Genomic DNA, 22,892 nt, shown 5'->3' with positions numbered 1-22,892 from the left:
CAGAGCATTATTGCAATGCCAAGAGCGCTCACGTAGAAAAGGTGCGTAAACTTGAGAGAGCGTTAGTTCGGAGTCACCAATCTAAGTGCATGGCAAAGGATAAATCGTTTTAGAGCGCAGTTCTTAGACGGCCGTTCTTGCGTTCAGTGTCGGCCTCGGCGTCGGCGTAACCGAGAGAACGCGCAGCTCAGCGGAGGATGAAAGACTGGCAGAATGATCTAGCCCGCCGAACCAATTACAGCAAGGCAGGCGTGCGGGGCGCGCCGCTGGGCTCCTAGCAGCACCACCGGAACGCCTCTGCGCATCCTCTGCTCGTAAGTTACTAAGGTATCCTCTATTAACTGTTATTCCCAATCCTTCCCAATCTACGTCTCTGAATACCTCCTCTAAACACGCTGCGAATAGCATAGGAGAGATCGTACCTCCCTGCCTGACGCTCTTCTTTATTGGGATTTTGTCGCTGTCTTTATGGAAAACTACGGTGGCTGTGGAGCCACTATAGATATCTTTCACTATTTTTACACACGGCTCGTCTACACCCTGATTCCGTAATTCCTGCTGACTGCTTAAGCTTCGACTGAATCAAACGCTTTTTCGTAATCAATGAAAGCTATATATAAAGGTTGCTTATATTTCGCACATTTCTCTATCACCTGATTGAGAGTGTGAATATGGTCTATGGTTGAGTTTGTTGATTGAACGTGGGCCGCAAGGCAGCTAAGAAGGGCAATTGAAAAGTGAGAGAGGCTGAGGAATTGTAAAGGGTGGCGGCAATCGAAAAGAAACCCGCTAAATGAGTAAGAAAGAAACAATTCCTGATAACTCAAAGGGAAGCTCTACTTTTAGAAGCGAGATCGGGATTCCTTAGAGCACGCACTTATAAAGCGGGATGCGACAAGGAAGAACAAGCATGTGCCCTCTGCGGTGGTCGATTCAGGTAACCCTAGCCTCATTGACGCCCTTGAGTTTAGCTCAAGCAGGAATAATGTAACCATGTCCGCAGTAGATATTTGTAAGAGGCGCGCAAGTGAAGCAGGGAAATGACAAATAACGGAGATGTACAACAATAAAGTTCCCAATAAGTGTTCAGGAAGTGTGGCGATGGCAATGCTTCGTTTATTTTTATGCGAAGCATATTACGAGAGCTCAACCCAGCTCCTCAGGCGCGGCGGTGTCGCCATGAAACCACGTGACACCGTGACGTCACGACAGAGGAGAAGTGGCTTTGGCTCAACTCTTGCAAGACGGGCTGGGTGGGAATCGAACCAGGGTCTCCGGAGTGTGGGACGGAGACGCTACCACTGAGCCACGAGTACGATGCTTCAAAGCGGTACAAAAGCGCCTCTAGTGAATGCGGTGTTGCCTTAGAAACGAGCTGTTTCTAAGGCGTGCGTCTCTTGCTCAGGCGCACATTTCGTTGCCGCGCCGAACGCTGCTTTGCTCGACGCTCACCGCGTCCAATGCGGGGCGCGTAGTCGCTGCCCTGTAGGCCATTGTCTTACACCCCTTGGCGGGTCGACGGGAACGCTGTCGCGTTCCACTCTTGAAGGCGAAGCAGTAATGCATGAGTTGTTTCTTCGTCTAGCCGAACCAAATATAGCCAAGCAACAGCAGTTCACCAGGCTAAACAGTGGTTCAACAACTAAAATAAAGGCTAGTTTATGTTTTATATATTTATTTTTAAAGTGCGAAATTAGGCAAAATGATAACGAGTGCTTGCTTGCAAAAGCCACAGCCACTTTCCAAAGGGGACGCTCATATTATGCATCCATTCATCCATCCATCCATCCATTCATCCATCATCCATCATTCATCCGTGGCAGTGGCGGCGCCGGTTGTGCCGGGGAGGGGGGAAAATTTACCGACGATTACGAGCGCAGAGGAAAAATAAAGACGGCAATAGTGAAGAGCGCGCGAGAAGGAAAGCCTAGGAAGAAGGTACAGTGGAAGCAGGAGCAAAGTGCAGGAAGGGAGAGAGAGAGAGAGAGAATGAAAAGGAAAGGCAGGGAGGTTAACGAGATATGAGTCTCCGGTTTGCTACCCTGCACTGGGGATGGGGGATAGGGGTTAGAAAGATGGCAGAGGAAAACGCTAAAAAAAGGAAAAAAAAAGACATGCACACATGGAGGCGCACACACAAATAGCGTTCCAGTTAAAGTCGTTGACACAGGCCGGTAGATCGTAAAAAGCGCAATAGCGCTTGCACGGCCTTCTTCTGTGACGATAGGTCCTTTCGATGTTGTAGAATTAATTTTTCGGATAGCGGTTGGTCATCCAGTTGGTCAAGTGCGTGGCGAAGGCATGCCCGCTGGGAACTGTACTGCGGGCAGGCACACAAGATATGGCCAATTGATTCTTCAAGGCCGCAGTGGTCACAGGTTGGGCTGTCGGTCATCCCTATGCGGAATGCATAGGCTTTAGTAAAGGCAACGCCCAACCAAAGTCGATATAAAAGCGTGGCGTCTCTACGGCGAAGCTGTGATGGCGCTCGAAGACTTAGTGTGGGATCAAGTGAGTACAGTCGCGTGTTTCTTAAATGTGGCTCATTCCATTGCGACGTGGTGCACTGCCGAGCAAGTAGGCGGAGCTTCCGTGCTGCGTCAGTTCTAGAAAGAGGAATTGGGACGTGGCGCTCCTCAGTATGGGCTGAGCGGGCAGCGTGATCCGCCCGTTCATTGCCGATAATCCCGCAATGACTTGGAAGCCACTGAAAGGTTATTTCGTGGCCTGCTTCACTTGTATGTTGTAACATTTCTGTAATATGGAATATTAGCTGTTCGTGCGGTCCGCGTCGTAAAGGTGACAGTAGAGACTGCAGTGCCGCCTTCGAATCGCAGAATATTGTCCATTTGTGTGGTGGTTCATCAACAATGTGTTGAAGGGCAGTAAAGAGCGCTTCGAGCTCTGCTGCCGTCGATGTTGTGGCGTGAGTTGTCTTAAATTTGATTGTTATAGCTTTCGCTGGTATGACGATTGCCGCCGCGGAGCTGCTTGGAAGAACAGATCCATCAGTGTAAATATGCGTAGAATCACGGTAGTTCTCGTACAAATGTAGTAGCGTGAGCTGTCTAAGGGCTGGCGACGATAGATCAGCTTTTTTCGAGATACGAGGTATAGCGAGGTTGATTTTTGGCTGAGCGAGGCACCATGGAGGAATCGAAGGTCTCGGAGCCGGGGTGAAACAAGCTGGCAATGACTCATTATATGCGGTTATCGTCTGGCTGAAAGATGTGTGTGGTCTGTCCTTTGTTAGGGAAGCCAGGTGGTGACGGGGAGTCCTGGCCAGATGCCTTATATGTGTCCTGAGTACTTCAATTTCAATGTGGGTCCTGACAAGGTGATCTCCAGCGATTGCTATTGTAGCCACTGTCGAAGCACTCTGAGGCAGGCCTAGACAGATCCGGAGCACTTGACCCTGAAGACTTTGTATTGTGGGTAAATTTGTTTTACCTGTGCTGCTTATTGCTGGCAAGCTGTATCGCAGAAATCCTAGAAAAAGCACCCTGTACAGTTGCAACATGGCACTGGGCGACATTCCCCAGGTCTTGCCAGCGAAAAACTTGAGCAGGTGACAGATGCCTGTCAACCTTTTTTTCACGTATGATACGTGTGGGCTCCATGACAAGTCCCTGTCGAATATGACACCTAGGAACTTGTGCGATCGGACACGTCGTATTATTTGGCCATTTATCATTACACTGTAATTGGCCATGGGTTTGCGCGTAAATGGCACTAGTGCGCATTTCTCTGAGGAAATTTCCAGGCCTCGATTACGGAGGTAGATAACAGTTTGTGTGGCGGCTCTCTGAATTCTCGCTCTCAACTGTAGGCGTGTTACTGCAGACGTCCATATGCAAATGTCATCGGCGTACATTGAAAGCCTGACTGTGGTTGGCACGTGCTCAAGGAGAGCAATTAGTGTTAGGTTAAATAACACAGGGCTAAGTACACCGCCCTGGGGGACGCCGCGGTAGCTGTAATGTAGAGAAGTATGGCCTCCCTCGGTGCTTACAAAGAAGGATCGCATGGACAGAGAGCTCCGTATCCATTGAAACATCCGACCACCCACTCCTACCTCTGCTAGAGCAGAGAGGACGGCTTCATGCGTAACGTTGTCATACGCCCCTTTAACGTCGAGGAATAAAGAAGCGCAGAGACGCTTACGGCATTTCTCATGTTGAACGTAGGTGACCAGGTCGATGACGTTATCGATCGATGATCGACCGCGTCGGAAGCCCGCCATGGCATCTGGGTAGGTGTCATGGTACTCCAGGTACCACTCCAGCCGTCCTAGGACCATACTCTCCATTACTTTGCCCACACAGCTCGCCAAAGCGATCGGGCGATAGGATGAGAGCTCCAACGGCGATTTGCCAGGCTTCAGCAGTGGAACAAGTCGACTTGTCTTCCAGGTTGTTGGTAGCGTGCCATTTCTCCAAGATTCATTGTACACCTCAAGGAGAACTCCTCTCGCTCGCTCCCCCAGGCGACACAGAGCTCGGTAGGAAATTCCGTCAGGTCCTGGCGCTGATGTGCGGCTACACAAAGCTAATGCTGCCTTAAGTTCGTGGACTGAAAATGGTAGATCCAACCGGTGATCACGTGGTGGGGGACAGCTGCTCGAAGGTGATAGAATGTTGGTAGCTGTGAGTTGGCCGGATAGTCTGGCGCAGAAATCCTCTGCCACGTCAATCTCCGATCTCTTTTGCGAGAAGGCAAGCGCTTTGAATGGGAATCGCTGTACGGGAAGTGTCCGGTGACCGCGCACCGTTCTCCATAGTTGAGATAAAGGCTTGCGTGGATCTAGCGACTCACAGAAGGCAGCCCAACGTTGCGAATCGAGCTTGTCTAACCGACGCTGTATCTTCTTTTGCGTGCGCCTGGCGGTCCGTAGATCGTCCATTGTCTTCGTACGTCGGTATCTTCGTTCAGCACGTCGTCGGATTGCTCGAAGTCGTTCTAGTTCCACATCAAAGTCATTCAGTCTCGAAGAGCATGTGAGAGTACGCATAGTGTCTTGCACCGCGCTCTTGATTGCCTCTTCCAAGTCGAATGATGGATTGGCGTCGCAGTGTTCTTCCATAATAGATTGAAATTTAGGCCAGTCCACTCTTTGGATCGTATCCCTTATTTTGGAAGGGGACAATCCTCTGATCTTGATGTACGTGGGGATATGGTCACTTCCGTGCGTCTCTATGTCCGCAAACCACCCTGCGCGTCTGACTAGGCTTCTAGAGACGAAAGCCAAGTCAAGACAGCTGCTGTAAGTGGAGCCACGTAAGAACGTAGGACTTCCATCATTCAGCAGCCAAAGTTCATTACTGGAGGCGAAAGATACCAGAGATCTGCCTCTTCCGTTGATCATCGGACTTCCCCAGAGTGTATGGTGGGCGTTGAAATCTCCAATGATGACCCAGGGATGGGAGGTTGAGGAAAGGATGTCTTGTAGTCTTTTGTAATCAAATCGACTTGACGGAGATAGGTATGCGCCCACAAAAGTAAAGGCCAAGTTCTTTTTCCTTACGTTTAGGCATATATATTGGTTATTGTCATTAGGTGGGACAGGCTGATGAGTGTAGGTGAGGTCACGGCGAATACACACCAAAACTTTGCTGTTTTCAGAAACAGTTGACGACATGAATAATTCATATCCAGAAAGTATGATTGTGTTCGATAAGTTCGGCTCGCAAATGACTATAATGGGAAACATATTGGCGTACACGAAGCGACGGAAATCCGAAAGGCACGCTCTGAGTCCGCGCGCATTCCACTGGAAAACAGCTGCTTGTCGGACCTCTTCGCTAAAAGACCGTGGCTGTGGAGCCATGATCTACTCAAGGGTTGCCAGCACCGGACTCAGAGCGTCCAGTACTTGAAGCGCACTTCTGGCAGACGGTGTGTGCATGTTGCTTAGCAACACGCGAATGGCATTCATTAAAGGCCTAATAAGTGCTATCACTTGCTCATCTGTTTTCCGCGACTCCTCGGATACTGCACCTTGCTGTACAGGGGGCGGCTTCTTCTGCGGCTCTTCTGGCGGTCGTGTACGCGGAAGTGGCGGCCATTCCTTTGTGGAGAGAGATCTGGCAGTATTCTCCCTTCCAACATCGGTGTTCGGAGTGCTGGAAACTTCCGCTGATGATGATGCTTGACGCATTGACTTTTCCTGGAAGCTTGACGTTTTCCGTCGTGAAGACCTTCGACGGTGACATCGTCTTCGCCGTACCTTCACAGCGGCTTCTTTGTGGGGAGAATTGTCTCTCACCATTTGTTTAAGAATGGTGATCTCTTTCTTGATCTGGGGACAGTCTTTGGAAGAGGCGCAGTGATCACCCTGACATTTACGACACTTCAATGTGGTTGCGCTGCAGTTGTCTTCTGAGTGGGGTTCGGCACATCGAGGGCACACGGCCGAATTTCTGCAGACACCCTTCACATGGCCAATCTTCTGACAATTGTAGCATTGCATTGGTCTTGGGATAAATGGTCGAACCTGGTGGCGAAAGTGGCCGACCTTCACGTAGGGTGGAAGGCTGTCGCCTTTGAAGGTTATCCTCACACAACGTGTGCTGCCGAGGCGACCAACATGCACAATCACGTTGTGTTCGCTTGCTGGTTTTATAAGAATTGGCAGGTCTGCATTAAATATTTGATTGTCAATGTCATAGATGACTCCTGTTATTGTGGCACCATTCGTTGGCACGATGGATCGGACCTTGATGTTTCCCAGCTGCGTTACATGTTGTAGTATGGTCAGCGCACTCGGGTTCATCACATCGATTGCCAGGATGTTTCGCCTAGTATTTATCCTAACATCCTTGATCTCGTTTGGCACAGTGTTTTCGAGATACACAGAGAGGGCTTGCCTGTTGAGGACGCGCAGGTTGTCGGTAGCGTTCTGTGGCACAAACAAGATGGAGTGAGGCCATCGTTGAGGCGCTGTTTTCACAGTGTTCGAGCTGGATGCCGAAGATGAGTTGATAATTCTTCGCTTGGCCTTGCGGTATTGGACAAGTCGAAAGCTGTCTTCCGAGGACTCGTCACCTGATGCAGAGTACAGCTCTGTGTCCTCGCTACCACTCGACGTATTCCCTCGCTTCCTCGAACCGATGTCCGCGGGTGGACGGGAACCGAGAGGATCCTCGGGGTGTTGCACATCCATCACCGTGACGGAGGGGGCTGTAGACCCCACAGGTGCAGTGAGAAGTCCAGAAAAGCACAGATACAGGCGAGATGTGTTGCACAATAGAAGCACTTCGTCTTCGTCTTCCGCAGGAAGGGAGGGGAGAATTGCGAAATGCTTAGGAGCAAAGCGGAGTGCCCCACGACACGGGCTTGATGGCGGCAACCCTCTACTAGACGGCGCCAGGGTAGCGTGGACCATCAAGTGGTCGCCGATTAGGTCATTACTAAGGCATGTTAAGAGCGCGTCCACCGGTACCTTATATGGAGAAAAAAGCTTGCATGGTCTGCGGAACCATTGTTTGCGCGCTACTTCACCTGCGCCGCCGCAGCTGAAAATGCGCCCAACGTACGCCACGTTTTCCCGTGTTTATGCTTTTGTTCTGACCAATGAGCGACGCAACCGGTGGAAGTGCTTGTGTGACGCTCTTGGTAAACGAGCTGCAGGGAAACAAACGCTCATCACCGCCGACGCCAGGATTCAGAGGTGCGCTCGGTCGAAGCAGAAGTTAAGCGACGAAGCTGATCAGACATCCGTCCGTTTCTCTGATCAGAAAGCTTCCTTCACGACCATGATGGACTAGGACAGTAGTGTGTCTTGAAGAAAGAGTATCTATCTCACACTGGGGACCCGCTGACTGACAGGACAAAACACACACAAAAAAAGAAGTGCACAGCAGCAACAAGATTGCTCCTGCACAATAGGTTAATGTGGTTAAATATTTTTTTCACAAAGGAGGTGCAAACGTGGTAATGATATGTGTTACCAATGAACTAATAAAAGGATCATGTTCTCATAGTTTTCTGCTTTTTTTTTCTCAGCTTGAAGGAGTGCTGTGCTTATGAACTACGTTATGGCGATATCCATGCCTCTTTGATATGCTTATGCTGGCATGTCAGTCGCTTGGCCCCTGAATTTGTTATGCAGGCACCTCTCTGTGAACTAGTTAGGCTACGACAAGGTGAACGGCCGTCAACGGAAAATGAAAGATTGGTTTTCGTAGCGTGAGGCTACACTACGCGAGTTGGAGCCGAGCTTCGCGTGCTTCTGCGAGTGCCATACTGCGCATGCGCGAGAGCCGCGTAACGTCACGAGAGGCGCACCTGCATCGCCCTCGCTGCCGCCGACTGCGGCGCATTCCAGAGGCGTGACGTCGAAGTCTCGCCCGCTGCTGCATTTAAGGCTTAAATATAGTCTGACGAAGCGTGAACGCGCGCACACGTTACGTCACGTTGGCGAGAACAACAGCGCCTATAGTTCGACCCGTGGTTCGACGCACTGGCTTCCCCAACGTAACCAGACGCGCCCAACCAGGCGAACGCGCTCCGACGCCCACGGCGTCTAACGACGCTCGCCCGCGCGCCGATAACGTCGGGCAACGCGCCTCTAAGATTGCGGCACCGCGCGCCACTGCGCATGCGTGAGGGCGCACCATGCGTATAAATGCGCGGGAGAGACGGTTGATTTAGCGCGCTCGACATGCAGTTTAAGAAGAGTCGAGCCGCTGCGAGTCGGTGCAAAAGAGTGGAAAATCAGCCAAACATAACCGAACCTTCACGCTACGTATATCCTGGCATAGCTGAGTTAAGCCACTGCTAATTTTTTGTAAGCCACGTTACCCTACGTGTGCATGTTCCCGTAACGCAAGGCCAGACAACACACAACGTCCTCAAAGAGTAGAACCTTGTTCACACGTTCTGGAATCAAAAAGGACATCACAAAAAAACTTGGAAACGGAAGAAGCGCATGATTCGAAGTAACTCCGAAACATGATAGACTCGGATGCATTGGACATCTACGTAATTCGGAGCGTTTGGCGCGAGTCCTTGTCTGCGAGGCACGAAACACCGGTGAGACTTCGGTGTCCCGGGACCCGTTTTGTTGTTTTCCTACTGCGCAGTGTTTAGAGACGGCGACGGGAAACTCAAACTAAATCGAGCTGGTGGGTGACGCCGGATACCGCCGAAGCGAAACGTGAGGCCCACATTGCATCGCCTGCAGCAGAGAACGGCGGTGCGTTCGTATCATCGTCCACTAAAACCCTACAGGATGTTATAAACGGCACTACACCCCACGCGCTGTAAAACAGATAGGTGAAGGTTCTTATCGCGACAGGTTTGGTGGTGATAGCTCTGAATTGGGTGCGTGATGAGACGTGAAGGCAATGGCTGGTGTCGGACTTACAAACCGAGTGCGCGCCAGCGTTTACGAGGGTTCCACGTAAGATTCGCGGGCGAGTATTGCGGAGAAGCCGGTGCGGCGGGAGCCCACACTTTTCTTACCCGCGCGCCTCCGAATTATCTTCACTAGATAGACTACAGTGACCGCAAAACGCGTACGATCGCTTTCTGCAGCAAGGAACCGCGGTGCGCTTGGGTTACCGCCTATTAAAAGCATAAAGCACGCTTCCAACTGCACCACGCGCTGTGAAACAGACAGGTGAAGTTACTCAACGCTATAAGGTTGGTGGCGGTATTTGTGAATGTGACGACCCTGGTAGTGATTTTCTGCTACCGCAACAAAAAATTGAGTGTGCGCCGGCATTATTGACGTAAGATGCGTGGGCGAATATTGTTATTGAAGCTGTCGTGCCTGGCGGCGATATACAGTTCTCAATCGCAGGCACATAGCTCCTTTTTTTTTTGCATGTGACGTAGTGGCAGGAAAACGTATCGTACGGTCGCACTTGTCCAACGTACTGAATATTGGGGCCGAGAAATTGTCTGGTCTGGGAACGTATGAACAGGCAAACAACAAATGTAACTCAATTGGGTTATTTTTTTTTTTGGTGTATCCTTGATTGCGATTGTTCTATGGTGTTGGGCTGCTGAGCACGAGGTCGCGGGATCGAATCCCGGCCACGGCGGCCGCATTTCGATGGGGGCGAAATGCGAAAACACCCGTGTGCTTATATTTAGGTGCACGTTAAAGAACCCCAGGTGGTCAAAATTTCCGGAGTCCTCCACTACGGCGTGCCTCATAATCAGAAAGTGGTTTTGGCACGTAAAACCCCAAATAATATTATATTGATTGCGATTGTTAACGCCGAAAAATCGTACGAAACGGGTCGGTAAAACAACGTTCTACTTCGGTGTTAAAAGCAAGGTTACTCGGCCTTTTTTTTATGTCAGGACATGAATAACATTTCGTTTCTGAGGACGCCGACACTGGACAGACTTCATGAGACATTAGACTTCGTGAGACATCATGTCGGGCTCAGTCATCAGGCTCAGGCAGTGCTGTTGGACGGAATATGAGACAGCCGACGCGTATCAGTTTGGTGCACACCGTCACGGCGCAAACTCCTGCTACCGTACAGGAGCACGCGAGTTTTTTCGAACAAATGAATTTTTTTGGTGATGGAAAATTAGTATATCATTATTTTACCTACTGAACCTAATTCCCAGTTGCAACAGATACGAAAATTTGGGTGATAATTGACAACATTTTTATGCTTTATTGTTAGAATATTACAATGAAAAACGGTTTGATCAACAACTCCTACCGAGCATGTCGCGGAATCTATGTGACTGAATGCTCAAGATGGGTCAAGTTTTTAAGCCATCTGACAATTCAGTGAAATGCAATTAACCTTGTCCTGAACTCACACAAGCCCACCTCACATCCAATTATAGCAGACTTTCTAGCACCTCAACAGGCCGACACATTCTACAAGCTGTTTCTATCGCTCCGGATCCCATCATCAAGAATAAGTACACCCTTTTACATCACATACACGAGAACCTCTGCATCGCCCACTTCCCCAATATATGCACCCTGTGCATCACAGACAGCGCAGGTGGCAGCCAGCAAAGGCCGTCTGAAACAATTATCCACCTCAAAATGCGTGTTCTATGTTGATGCCGCCGAATATGAGAACAGAAATCGTTATGCAATATTAGACATTATCTCTCACGGCGAGGTCGCTGCGACTGCCTCCATTCCTGGCTCTTCCTCAGAGGAGGTGGCCATAGCCCTGGCCCTCACAATCCCAAATTCATCAGTTATCTTTAGCGACTCCAAAGGAGCCATAGATAACTACGAGGTAGGGACGGTCTCTAAACCTACCCTTTCCCTCCTCTTGGCCCATCCTTTCCACCAAACTGTGGCATTAATCTGGACTCGCGCGCATGCGGGCCTTGCCGGAAACGATGCGGCTCATGCCAGTGTCCAAGGATTTACAGTCCGGGCTCATGCATCACACGTGTCGAACCTCGCCACAGAGGAGGCACCGTTTACAGCGCGGGATCGGTGTATTACCTACTGCGACATCTGCACACACTACCGATTAGACCGCTTAACCTTTCCACCATTCATGGAAAAATCCCTGTGCAGGTGTAAAGTTCTGTGCCAACAGCTGCAGACTCGCACCTTTCCCTCCCCTTACCTCCTCCACCGCAATCATCCCTACATGTCCCTTTCTCCCTCTTGTAAATTCTGCGTCTCTCCTAAAGCCGACTTAAACCACATCATGTGGGGGTGCCCTAAGCACCCGCTTCCCCCTTTCCTCAAACAATTAATATCTAGTGAGGAGGAGTGGGAGGCTGCCTTGCGCAGCTCGTGGCCCAACCTTCAGGAGGCCATTCTGGAGTTGGCTGAGAGGATAGAGGAGGCCTACTCGAAGTAGTTCCTCCCCCCACCCTCTACTCCGTTGCCCCCTTCCCTTTAATGAGGGAGAAATAATCTTTTTCATCATCATCATCCCAATACGTCGGCCGATCCGACAATAGTGCAATACAGACCCACCTACGGTGGAGGCGAAGCAGGCGTTAAGCGATCGCCATACGTGAGCCGACACCGAAGATAGTGCAATGCCTGGCCGACCTGCGGTGGACGTGCAGTTCGCCATTAAGGTGCCCACTTACACAGCTTCGCTGGTCATCCTTCTTCACAAAGTGGAAGGGCACTGAATTCGTTTTTTATTGTCTGACACAGTTTCACAGTGGCACTACAGTTTGTTATTGTGTAGCTTTAGGCCTGCTTAGTGTATAACCTACACCTAAGAAAATTCGGTGAAAATGTGCGGCTTACAAAAGAGTTTATACGGTACACTGTTGCGCTATGTCAAAATTTTTCAGTGAGCTAGCAGTCCTTGTTGCAGCCCAGAATTTACCCATCACGGCAAAAAAAATAATAAACCTACAGACGTTACGAAAGAACCCGCTCGAATATCCTTGTTTTGATGAAGCAAAGAAACGGCAGCCAGAACACATCGTTTTAACAATGCCCGTGCCACCCCAGAATCGGAACCCTTTGCTCATGCCTCACACCTATTTTAGATTCTGCTAAATATTTCTTTTTCCTCGCGCACATATTTGTGGTCGTAGGCGCAAGTGTTTCTACAAATGTACTCGTACAGTGACTAACTATTCCTGTATTCTTTTCTAGTTTGCAGACGGAGCTGCTGTTTCCGTAGATGGGTCGCTTTACTCGTCATCCAGTCCACAAGCATTTCCAATTTGATGTCGAGAAAGCGGCATCACAGCGCAAAACACAAAGAGAACTACTCCTAGAGAAGCCTTCGTGTAACAAATCCTCGAAAGAATCTGTCAGTAAGGAGGTTCTACGAGTACGGATGGGCAAGGAAATGAAGCAGAGACAACTGCCGCACGCGTTGCAGTTGAGCGCGGGTGTGAGCGTAAACATTACCCGAGAAGCCGTCATGAATGCTTCCGTCGAATTGGTCTCTAGGAACGGTCGGCCATTTCGCATGATTGATGACTCCGGGTTTCGAAAAATTATGGACCCTATATTGCAGGGACTTCAGAAGAGAATGACTGTGAGCGCCGAGAGTGTTCGATTTCAAGTGGATCAAGAACAAAAAAAAACAAGGAAACTGGTTTCACAGTCACATCAAAATCATTTTGCTTCGCTACAGTTGGACAGTACTACATGGTTCGATCGAGCAATCTCTGGCATCAATGTACAATTTATTGAATAAGGCAGGATCCACGTACAGTCACTGGCTATGAAAGAATATTTTGAAAGAATAAACTGCGAAAAAATGAAAGCGTGTAACTCTTGGTGTGGTTTCTGAATACGTCGCAGCTCTGGACGAAGTGCACAGTGCGATGGCGGAAAATGTAGCGACTATGGTTGGAGCGTTTGCTCGTCTAGTTGACCCAGCTTCTGAAGACGAAGACATCCGACACATGCCGCAGTCCGAGGATGAATAGAGCGAAACATCAGATGATAATTTAGGCAATTCACCTTTCCTAAACGAGTTGGAAGGAGACTTCACGTTTCCAGATGATGGCCCACTTCTTCAAGGGATGAGGTGCGCCGCTCGAACACTGCAACTTGCAATGCACGATGCGCTGAAACATTCAGCAGCAAAGGATCTTGTTATCAAAGCACGCAGCATTGTGCAATAATTCGGGCACCAGCCGTGATTTGACTCCTTGGCACGCTCAATTTTAAGAAACGAATTTTCAATTGTTCGACACGGTGGATGTTGAGAAGCACCATGCTTAAACGGCTGCTGGAACTACGAGAATTCTGCGACGGCTTTTATCGCCATTAAGGTGAGCTTTTTCTTGCACAAGAAGACTGGCAGGGCATCGAAAACGAGGTGGTTGCACTGGCTTCCACTGAGGAGGGAACTGTTGAGCTGCACAGGGAGCAATTAACGATGCAACTTGTACGGCACGTGGCCTAAATATCGCCCAAAGGTTTCCAATATGGACACATCGATAGCCAGCAGCATGGCGATTGCCACGAAAAGGCGCGAGCAGCTGCAGTGTTGCTAGGCTGCGACCTTTTGTCTGCAGCTATTTATCTAGATCCTCGCTTCCAAGTAAAGTTGACTAGTGAGGAAAGGTGCCGAACAAAACAGCCTCTGGTGGCCACATGGAAGCGGCTTCGGGGGATCGTTGGAGTCGATGAAGTACAATTAATAGCGGCAGGAGAATCTCCCTGTAGGAACTTACGAGTTGAGGATGAATTTGAGGCCTACCTAATGAAAAAAGAGGATTGGCTTCGACCACCTAGCGACATTTCATTGAAGGTTGAAGGAGTACACAGCCTACTCTATACCTTCGAGAATTGGCCTAGAATAACTATTGATTCGAATATACGTGACTACTGGTAGAAAGGAAATTCGGGGTGCCAAGACCTCTATTCACTTGCAACAGTAGCACTTGCGGTGGCGGCCACACAAGCTAGGCTTAAGTACATCCTGTCTCGCCATCGAATGACGTTGGATCCACCAACCCTTGCCGACAACCTCTTCCTTCGCTCTTTTTATTCTATGTAATGATTATTTGAAGCATCGACTGAGCGCATAATAGAATATTTGGAAGCGGCAAAGGTGTCTATTGCTAATCGTACAAGGCAACACTGCACTGTGACCTAAGAGTGGTTCTGGGAGAAGATGCGTTGAAAGACTGTTCATAGAGTTTGAAAAATCAGCATGGACCTAAATTGAAGAAAGTAATATCCGCGAGAAACTTAGCCGTATGTCAGATAAAATTGTGATTGAAAATTTTACTGCGAGAAATTCCCATTAAGACATGCCACATATATGAAATATGACCACTCGAAGTACAAGAAATGGACACAAGTGATAAAGGTTAAGTGCTCACTGAGCATGAAAATAAATTTTGTTAAAGCCCTACTATTTGGCTAAGGGCGGTAGTTTATTCAACCCTAGATACGTCCACGCTGCCTAAAGAATTGACGATCGGGAAGGTGATTTCCCTACATAAGTCAGGGAACAAAAATTCAACAAATAATTTCCGATCCATTTCATTGGGTAGTGCGCCTTGTAAACTACTTGAACATTAATGTTTTCCAACCCTTATAAATACCTCGAGTACAATTAATTTTTCACCACAGCTCAGGCTTTAGAAAACTTTCTCATGTGAAACACAACTGGCTTCATTAAATCATGAGCTGCATCAAATTTTGGATCGTTCTTCTTTTGCCGGCTGTATTTTCCTAGATCTCCCTAAATCGCTTGACAATGTTTGTCACAGTAAACTGAATCTACATCCTAACAATCTCACGTGGAATAAGCTCTTCCTAACAAACCGCACAATGTTTCATACTGTTGATGGTTTTAATTCTTCTTTCAGTGATGTGCATTCTGCGGTGCTCCAACGTTCAGTCCTGGGCCATCTCCTTTTCCTCATCTATATTAATGATCTTCCTGCTACACTGTCTTCCAACGTACACTTCTTTGCTGATGACTGTGTTATTTTTCGCGAAATAACCAATAAAACCGACGTTAACAGGTTGCAACTCGGCTTTGACACAATATCTAACTGGTGTAAGTCATGGTTAATGGAACTAAGCATTAACAAATGTAAAGTACAACATGTATCTCCTGTTTTTCGCCAAAATGCCAATTACCACTTATACAGCGTTCCTTTAGAAACAGTTAACCCTTACAAGTACTTAGGTGTCCATGTACAAATCTGTCATGGTCAATTCACACCGAACACGTTATTGACAACGCTAACCATATGTTAGGCTCCTAGCACCGTAACTTCGCCGGCTCACCTTCCCACTTGAAGCACCTACTCAATAAAACTCTAATACGCCCCAAGTTGGAATACGCTACTTCTGTTTGAGATCCTGGCCAAGATAACCTGAAACTGGCTTTAGAACTTGTCCAAAACAACCCAATCCAATTTATTTTTTCTAATATAAATAGAACTTCGATCATTTCCTCCAATAAACCTAATATTAATCTTCCTTTGTCATCTGTTCGACGTAGATTAGCACGTCCAGCACTATATCATAGGATTTATCATCATCCGGCACTGCACACGCAATTCACTTACAGCGGTGGCTTGGCGGGTATGGTGTTCAGGTAGTGGTATACGTTGGGTTGCAACATTACTGCAAGGATCATCGCCTTTAAAGTGAATATTCATCGTTATTCATCGTTAGATTTCATCGAAGCTGCCTGCGACCTGCTTGTGTGTGCCGCCTTTCTGCTTGTTGTGCCTCGGCACTGAAATATGTCGTTAAGCAAGCACCAACTAGCGGAACCACATGTCTTTCTGTTTATTATTCAACGTTGTGATGTTTTGGGCTAGAATTCGTTGCACCTTATTTTGCGAGCTTCCGTTAAAGAACGTAAAGAACGCTAAATATTATAAAAACGTCACATTTCAATATTAGGTTTACCGAAAATGCTAATTAGATATGCAGACGACAAATTTAGTTTACCCAGAGCATCCACGGATGCTTTTCGAGATTGTGTGTTAGCAGCTCCAACTCGGTAATGGCTCCATTGGCAAGAAGCCGCTGTGCCCACTGAATTCCAAGAAACTTACTCAAGCGTCTACAACTCTAAATTATGCGTGCCAATCTGTGGTTGTCATAATTCCAGATGTCACTAAAATGACCTGTTTCCATCCGAAGTTCTGTGTACAGGTAGAATTATGCTGCCCATTGTGTACACCACCGATCGAATAAATGAACGTAACTTCTGATGAAACTGTGTGTGATGCTGATTTGGTCCTTCGAATAGGAATTTGATCCTTCGTGAGCGATAATTCTGTTTGTGCTTCCACTTTTCTCAATTCACTTCACTCCATTTCCAACGTTCTCGCCACTGATTGTGCGTCCTTTTTCTCACTTCACCCCCCCCCCCCCCCACTATTAAATGTTTCTACATGGATCTTCCTTTTTATGCATTCGAAAAGTACCACAGAGACTTGGCGGAGTTAGCGCTGTTTTGTCCATTACTAACGTTTCATCGAGGACACCGAGAACATGTTCTCTTGAATGTTTCGCGGAAGTACTATGGCACGCCATGCAACGTCTTTAGTGCTTTTGTGTGGAGGTTTAACCGCTATCAGCAGAGTCCTGAAAGCAATAGGGCGAAGCCCAGAGTCCTCACGTTGAAAAAGTGCGTAGAATTGAGAAAGTTTTTATCGGGAGATCCTGTGTTAATATATTGTAAAGTAGAACTTGTTTTGGAGGGCCGCTCTTCACGCGCCCGTTCCTGCGTTGAGCGTCGGCCTCGGCAGCGGCGTAAGTGAACAACCGCGGATTAAAAAATAAGGCAGAATGAACGACCCCATGCAGCCAATCACAGCGAAGGACGCGTTTGGCCGTGTTCCTAGAGGCACCACCCGATGACTGTCGCGTGCGCGGTACCTGCGACAATGGCCGTGTGCGGTTAATAATTATTCGCCGACGATTACGACACTCCCTAATGAGAAATTGGAGCACAGCCTTTTACGTGTTTTGATTTCACGATATCTTGAGGCAAACAATTTGATACGGACTTATAGAAAAGTCTGCAACCACTGGAAATGTGATGTGAAGGTCAAGCGCGTCGGCTTTTAGCATGACTCGTCGATGTTTTCAGTGTAATCGCTGGTGCCACGTGCCTTTCAAAGAGTACTACACAATCCGCGTCGTGCACGCATTCGCAAACAATCAGAAAGAAAACAAGCGCGAACGAAACCATGCCAAGCAAACCGAAGAAGCGTGACCAAGAGTTGACGCTAGGAGAAGCTAGTTTGAAACGAACGGTTCGCCTGAGCCCAGATACGACTACGCATTGTTACGTTTCGCCTACGACGCGCAGTAAATCCAGCGCGGATGCAACGTACGCCGGAGCTTCGTTCCAAGCGGCGGACATTTTGGCCGGTTCGGAGCGGCCGCGAGCGCGCCCCGCCGAGCGCGTCCCGGCATGTTCAGTGCCACGTGTCTTTGTGTGTGCGTGTGTGTGTGTGTGCCCACGCTTGTCAAAGCGCGGCAGCCGGGGAGAGGAGCTCCCCCAGTGTGAAGCGAGGAGGTCTGATCGGCGCCGGCCCGTCTGATGCGTCACCTCCTTGTCCCAACGTGTCTCTCAGTCCGTCCGTCGCGGCCGTCACGTGGTGTCATCTCGTGACCTTCCCTCTTGCTCTCAACTTCGAGAGTATAAGAGCAGCTGCCCCCGGACGCCAGGAGAGAGGCTGCGATTTCTGCTGTTGAGTAACGTGCTCTCCCGTCTCTCTACTCCGGTCGACCTGACCGCCCGCTCTTTGCGATGCTAGAATAAACAAGTTGTTCTGTTAGCAGTCGCCTCATGCTTTGCTGGGACCTTCGGATGCTTCCAGTGTGCCCCAGGCCGCCAGGCCAACGCTACCCTTGGGGCTTGCGACCCAGTTGCAATAACGGGCGTCAGCACTGAGGTTCCGACAGCTGGTGGCAGCGCTGAGATTCCAACAGCCGGTGCCATCGGTGCGGATCAAACATCTGGTTGCCAGCGGTGAGATCGCGACAACGGAGGCCAGCAGCGAAGATATGCGGTTGACTGTATGCTGAGCAGCACAACGACCATCCGGGAGCAGTGCAACGAGCCCTGTGTGATGACTGGTTGCCTGCAGCGGAACGACTGCGCTGAAATCTTGGCTGCGAGGTTTGGTGAGTGCGGGACTTTCTTCTTCTGAGTTTTGCCAGGCTTTTGTTAGTGTTAGAAACAGAGCTGGTAATTGTGGTTGTCGTTGCTGCCGGGTTAGTTGCGGCAAGGCAATAGTAGGCAGTAGAGAAAGCAGCATTCAGAGCAGCCATGGATTTGAAGTCGTTGCGCAAACCGAAATTGTTGGAGCTTGCAAGAGAGTTGGGTCTGGATGTCTCAGACAAACTCAGAAAACCAGAACTGCTAAGGGCTATTCTTGAGTTAGGAGCTGAGGATGACGAGCTGTCGGAATGCCTTGAGACCATTGAGGAGAGGGAGACGGCAAAAAGACAGGAACGCGAACTTAAAGAACAGCAACAGCGAGAGCAACTAGAGAAAGATGAGCGTGAACGTAAAGAACAGATAGAACGAGAGCAACAAGAGAAAAAAGATGAGCTTGAACGAAAAGAACGAAAAGAGAAAGAAAAAGAAGAGCGCGATCACGCTTTGGAAATGAAGCGTCTCGAGGTAGAGATGGAACGCGCTCGTAATGGAAGTCAGGCACACGGTGCAGGAGAACGAGTATTGTTTAAAATGACTGACCTGATGCGGCCGTTTAAGCTTGGAGAGGACATTGGTTTGTTCCTGGTTAACTTTGAGCGAACGTGCGAGAAGCAGGGGTTCTCTCGGGAAACGTGGCCACAGCGCTTGCTCACTTTGTTACCCGGCGAGGCGGCCGACGTAGTCGCTCGCTTGGAGAGAGAGGAGGCAGAGGATTTCGACAAAGTGAAATCGAGTCTGCTAAAAAAGTACAGGCTGTCAGCGGAGGCGTTCCGTCGGAAGTTTCGAGAAAATGAGAAAGGCAAAAGTGAGTCGTATACAGAGTTTGCCTACAGGCTTATGTCAAACATGCAGGAGTGGCTCAAAGAAGAGAAAGCGTTTGGTGACCACGAGAAAGTTCTGCAGTGTTTCGGGCTGGAACAGTTTTATAGTCGGTTACCTGAGAACGTGCGGTACTGGGTCTTGGATAGGCCAGACGTTAGTACGGTGGCTAGAGCCGCTGAGCTAGCCGAAGAGTTTGTGACGCGTCGGGCTCGCGGAGCTAAGGACGGTCAAAAGGGTGAATTTGGCTCTAAGTTCGAGAGGCCGAAGTTCACGCCCATGAGAGCAAAGGGGGACACACGTACTGCGGATGCGAGTGAAAGCAGTCCGACCGAACGTAAGGAGACGGCGGCAGCCGAAGCCGAACGCAGAAAGCGGTTCGAGACGAGGCAAGCGCGCGTGTGTTATACGTGCCAGAAGCCGGGTCACTTTTCGGCGCAGTGTCCGGAAACAAAAACAAAAGTTGTGTTTTTGTCATTATGCAGCACTGACGAGAACATGAAGCTTCTCGAGCCTTACATGCGAGACCTCCTCGTAAACGGGAAGGAGTGCCGAGTGCTTCGCGATTCCGCAGCTACGATGGATGTAGTTCACCCCTCTTACGTAGAACCCGATATGTTCACGGGCGAGTGCGCATGGATCAAGCAAGCCGTGGAAGCTCACAGCGTGTGTCTGCCCGTAGCAAAAGTGCTTATTGAAGGACCTTTCGGAGCACTTGAGACGGAGGCTGCAGTGTCATCTATGCTGCCCCCTCAGTACCCGTACCTATTTTCGAACAGGTCCGATCACCTCCTGCGCGAGAAGGGGCTTTTGTTTGGTGAGGCTAGCGTTCAGGCCTTAACCAGATCGAAGGTTCGGGAGCTCGCTGCAAAGGCGGTAGTTGCGGGGCCGACGTTGTCGAACGATGAGAAAGGGTCAGAGGCGCAGCAAGCTGATATTCAGAGCACGCCCGAGCTGAATAAAACTGAGTCTGCAGCGTTAAAGACACCAGATACTGGAGAGGAAATTCCCGATGCGGGAAAGTTAGAAGAGCTATCTGCAGATTTGCTCATCGCGCCTACGTCAGACGGACTTAATAGGTTGCTAAAAGTCAGCCGGTCGGCTTTGATAGCCGAGCAAAAGAAGGATGGCAGCCTAGAAAACATACGCTGCATTGTCAAGGAAGGTGTCGCCAAGAAAAATGCTCGCTTTGTGGAAAGAGGTGGGGTCCTGTACCGGAAGTATATAGACCGCAGGGGAGTGGAGTTCGATCAGCTGATCGTGCCTCAGTGCTATCGTCAGGATCTGTTGCGCTTGTCGCATGGGGGTTCGTGGTCCGGACACCTAGGAGTTAAGAAAACTAAGGACCGTCTCTTGCAAGAGTACTATTGGCCAGGGTGTTTTCGGGACGCAGACCACTTTGTGAAGACATGCGACACCTGTCAGCGGGTGGGCAAACCAGGGGACAAATCGAGGGCGCCGTTGAAGTTGGTACCTATCATTACGGAGCCTTTTAGACGGCTCGTTATTGATACAGTGGGACCTCTGCCGGTAACAGCCACGGGGTACAGACACATTTTGACTGTGATCTGCCCAGCGACAAAGTTCCCTGAAGCAGTGCCGCTTAAAGAACTCAGCTCAGTTGAGATAGTCAATGCACTACTGTCCATATTTGCGCGAGTTGGTTTTCCTGCGGAAATCCAATCAGATCAGGGCACAGTGTTTACTAGCGCTTTGACGACGGCCTTTCTCGAAAGGTGCGGGGTAAAGCTGCTACACAGCTCAGTGCACCACCCCCAGTCGAATTCCGTTGAGAAGCTCCTCTCCGTCATGAAGCGCGTGTTGAGAGCCTTGTGGTTTGAACAACAAACTGACTGGGAGCTGTTTCTGCCTGGGGTGATGTTTGCATTAAGGACCGCGCCGCATGCGGCTACGGGGTTTTCGCCAGCTGAGGTAGTGTACGTTTGCTCGCTGCGATCTCCGCTTCGCATGCTTCGAAACGGATCACTGCCCTCTCCAAAGGCTGCAGACTATCTGTTTCACAAATGGCCGCCTCCTGCGCTGGAGCCTCGCTTTGCAACAATATTCCTTTGAGGTGCGTTACAAAAAGGGGAGTCTCAACGGTAACGCCGATGGCTTAAGTCGAAGCCCCTAACGTGGGAATCAGCCTCAAAATTGTTTGTTATTGATGTTTTTCTTCCTGAGGCAGGATTTTTAACATATTGCTTTTGTGTAGTGTTTCAAAGTGATGATGTGCTTTCTAGTGCAATTTTCCAATTTGTGGACGCGTTCTGAGTGCTGCTAGACTACTGTAAGGAACTGGGCAGTAGTATTAAAGGGGAAAGAGCCTGGCATGGCTTAGTGAGGGTTGTGCCGTGCTTGCTGACTGAGCGGCTGAGTTTCGGCGTAGTTCTAACGCTTGCTGGGAACGAGAGAAAAATGAGAACTCTCCCGAAGTCACTTTGCAGTGTCCTCTGTGAACCTGAACGTGAGAACGAGGCCTTCTCGGTGCGCTGCGCTCAAGAAACGCCGAGGGACGACCGACTTCGGTTATGAGCATCATCGAGCGACATCCCTCCGGACAGCGGATGCAGTCCCCTGACCATCGGGATCTCCCTCCCCCGGCGGGGCGGTCTGTTACGTTTCGCCTACGACGCGCAGTAAATCCAGCGCGGATGCAACGTACGCCGGAGCTTCGTTCCAAGCGGCGGACATTTTGGCCGGTTCGGAGCGGCCGCGAGCGCGCCCCGCCGAGCGCGTCCCGGCATGTTCAGTGCCACGTGTCTTTGTGTGTGCGTGTGTGTGTGTGTGCCCACGCTTGTCAAAGCGCGGCAGCCGGGGAGAGGAGCTCCCCCAGTGTGAAGCGAGGAGGTCTGATCGGCGCCGGCCCGTCTGATGCGTCACCTCCTTGTCCCAACGTGTCTCTCAGTCCGTCCGTCGCGGCCGTCACGTGGTGTCATCTCGTGACCTTCCCTCTTGCTCTCAACTTCGAGAGTATAAGAGCAGCTGCCCCCGGACGCCAGGAGAGAGGCTGCGATTTCTGCTGTTGAGTAACGTGCTCTCCCGTCTCTCTACTCCGGTCGACCTGACCGCCCGCTCTTTGCGATGCTAGAATAAACAAGTTGTTCTGTTAGCAGTCGCCTCATGCTTTGCTGGGACCTTCGGATGCTTCCAGTGTGCCCCAGGCCGCCAGGCCAACGCTACCCTTGGGGCTTGCGACCCAGTTGCAATAACGGGCGTCAGCACTGAGGTTCCGACAGCTGGTGGCAGCGCTGAGATTCCAACAGCCGGTGCCATCGGTGCGGATCAAACAGCATCGAGCAGTCGGGCAAGTCCGCATGAGACTTGTTACCCATGCGCACATTAGTGAAAGGACTGCTCTAGTTGGTCTCCGCCGTTCGCCGATCGCGTCTGTCATCTTCCGCTCTGAGTTCGCTTTCATCTTTATCTGAGCTCGTCATTCCCGTTACGCCGACGACGACACCAATGCCGCCAATCGCCGCA

General features: G+C 49.8%; 1 long non-coding RNA gene across 1 annotated transcript in view; it reads left to right on the top strand.

Moving 5' to 3' along the window:
* LOC139046880 (uncharacterized) overlaps window positions 1-13,100 on the top strand; it is a 28,343-nt gene extending 15,243 nt beyond the window's left edge. The window contains exon 3 of the long non-coding RNA XR_011506967.1: window positions 12,572-13,100. This is a non-coding gene — a long non-coding RNA (uncharacterized lncRNA). The remainder of the gene's footprint in view (window positions 1-12,571) is intronic.
* The last annotated feature ends 9,792 nt before the right edge of the window (window positions 13,101-22,892 follow it).

Source organism: Dermacentor albipictus, chromosome 6 (genome assembly GCF_038994185.2).
Source record: "Dermacentor albipictus isolate Rhodes 1998 colony chromosome 6, USDA_Dalb.pri_finalv2, whole genome shotgun sequence".
In the NCBI taxonomy this organism is placed as follows: domain Eukaryota; kingdom Metazoa; phylum Arthropoda; class Arachnida; order Ixodida; family Ixodidae; genus Dermacentor; species Dermacentor albipictus.
This window is presented reverse-complemented; position numbering and strand designations above follow the sequence as displayed.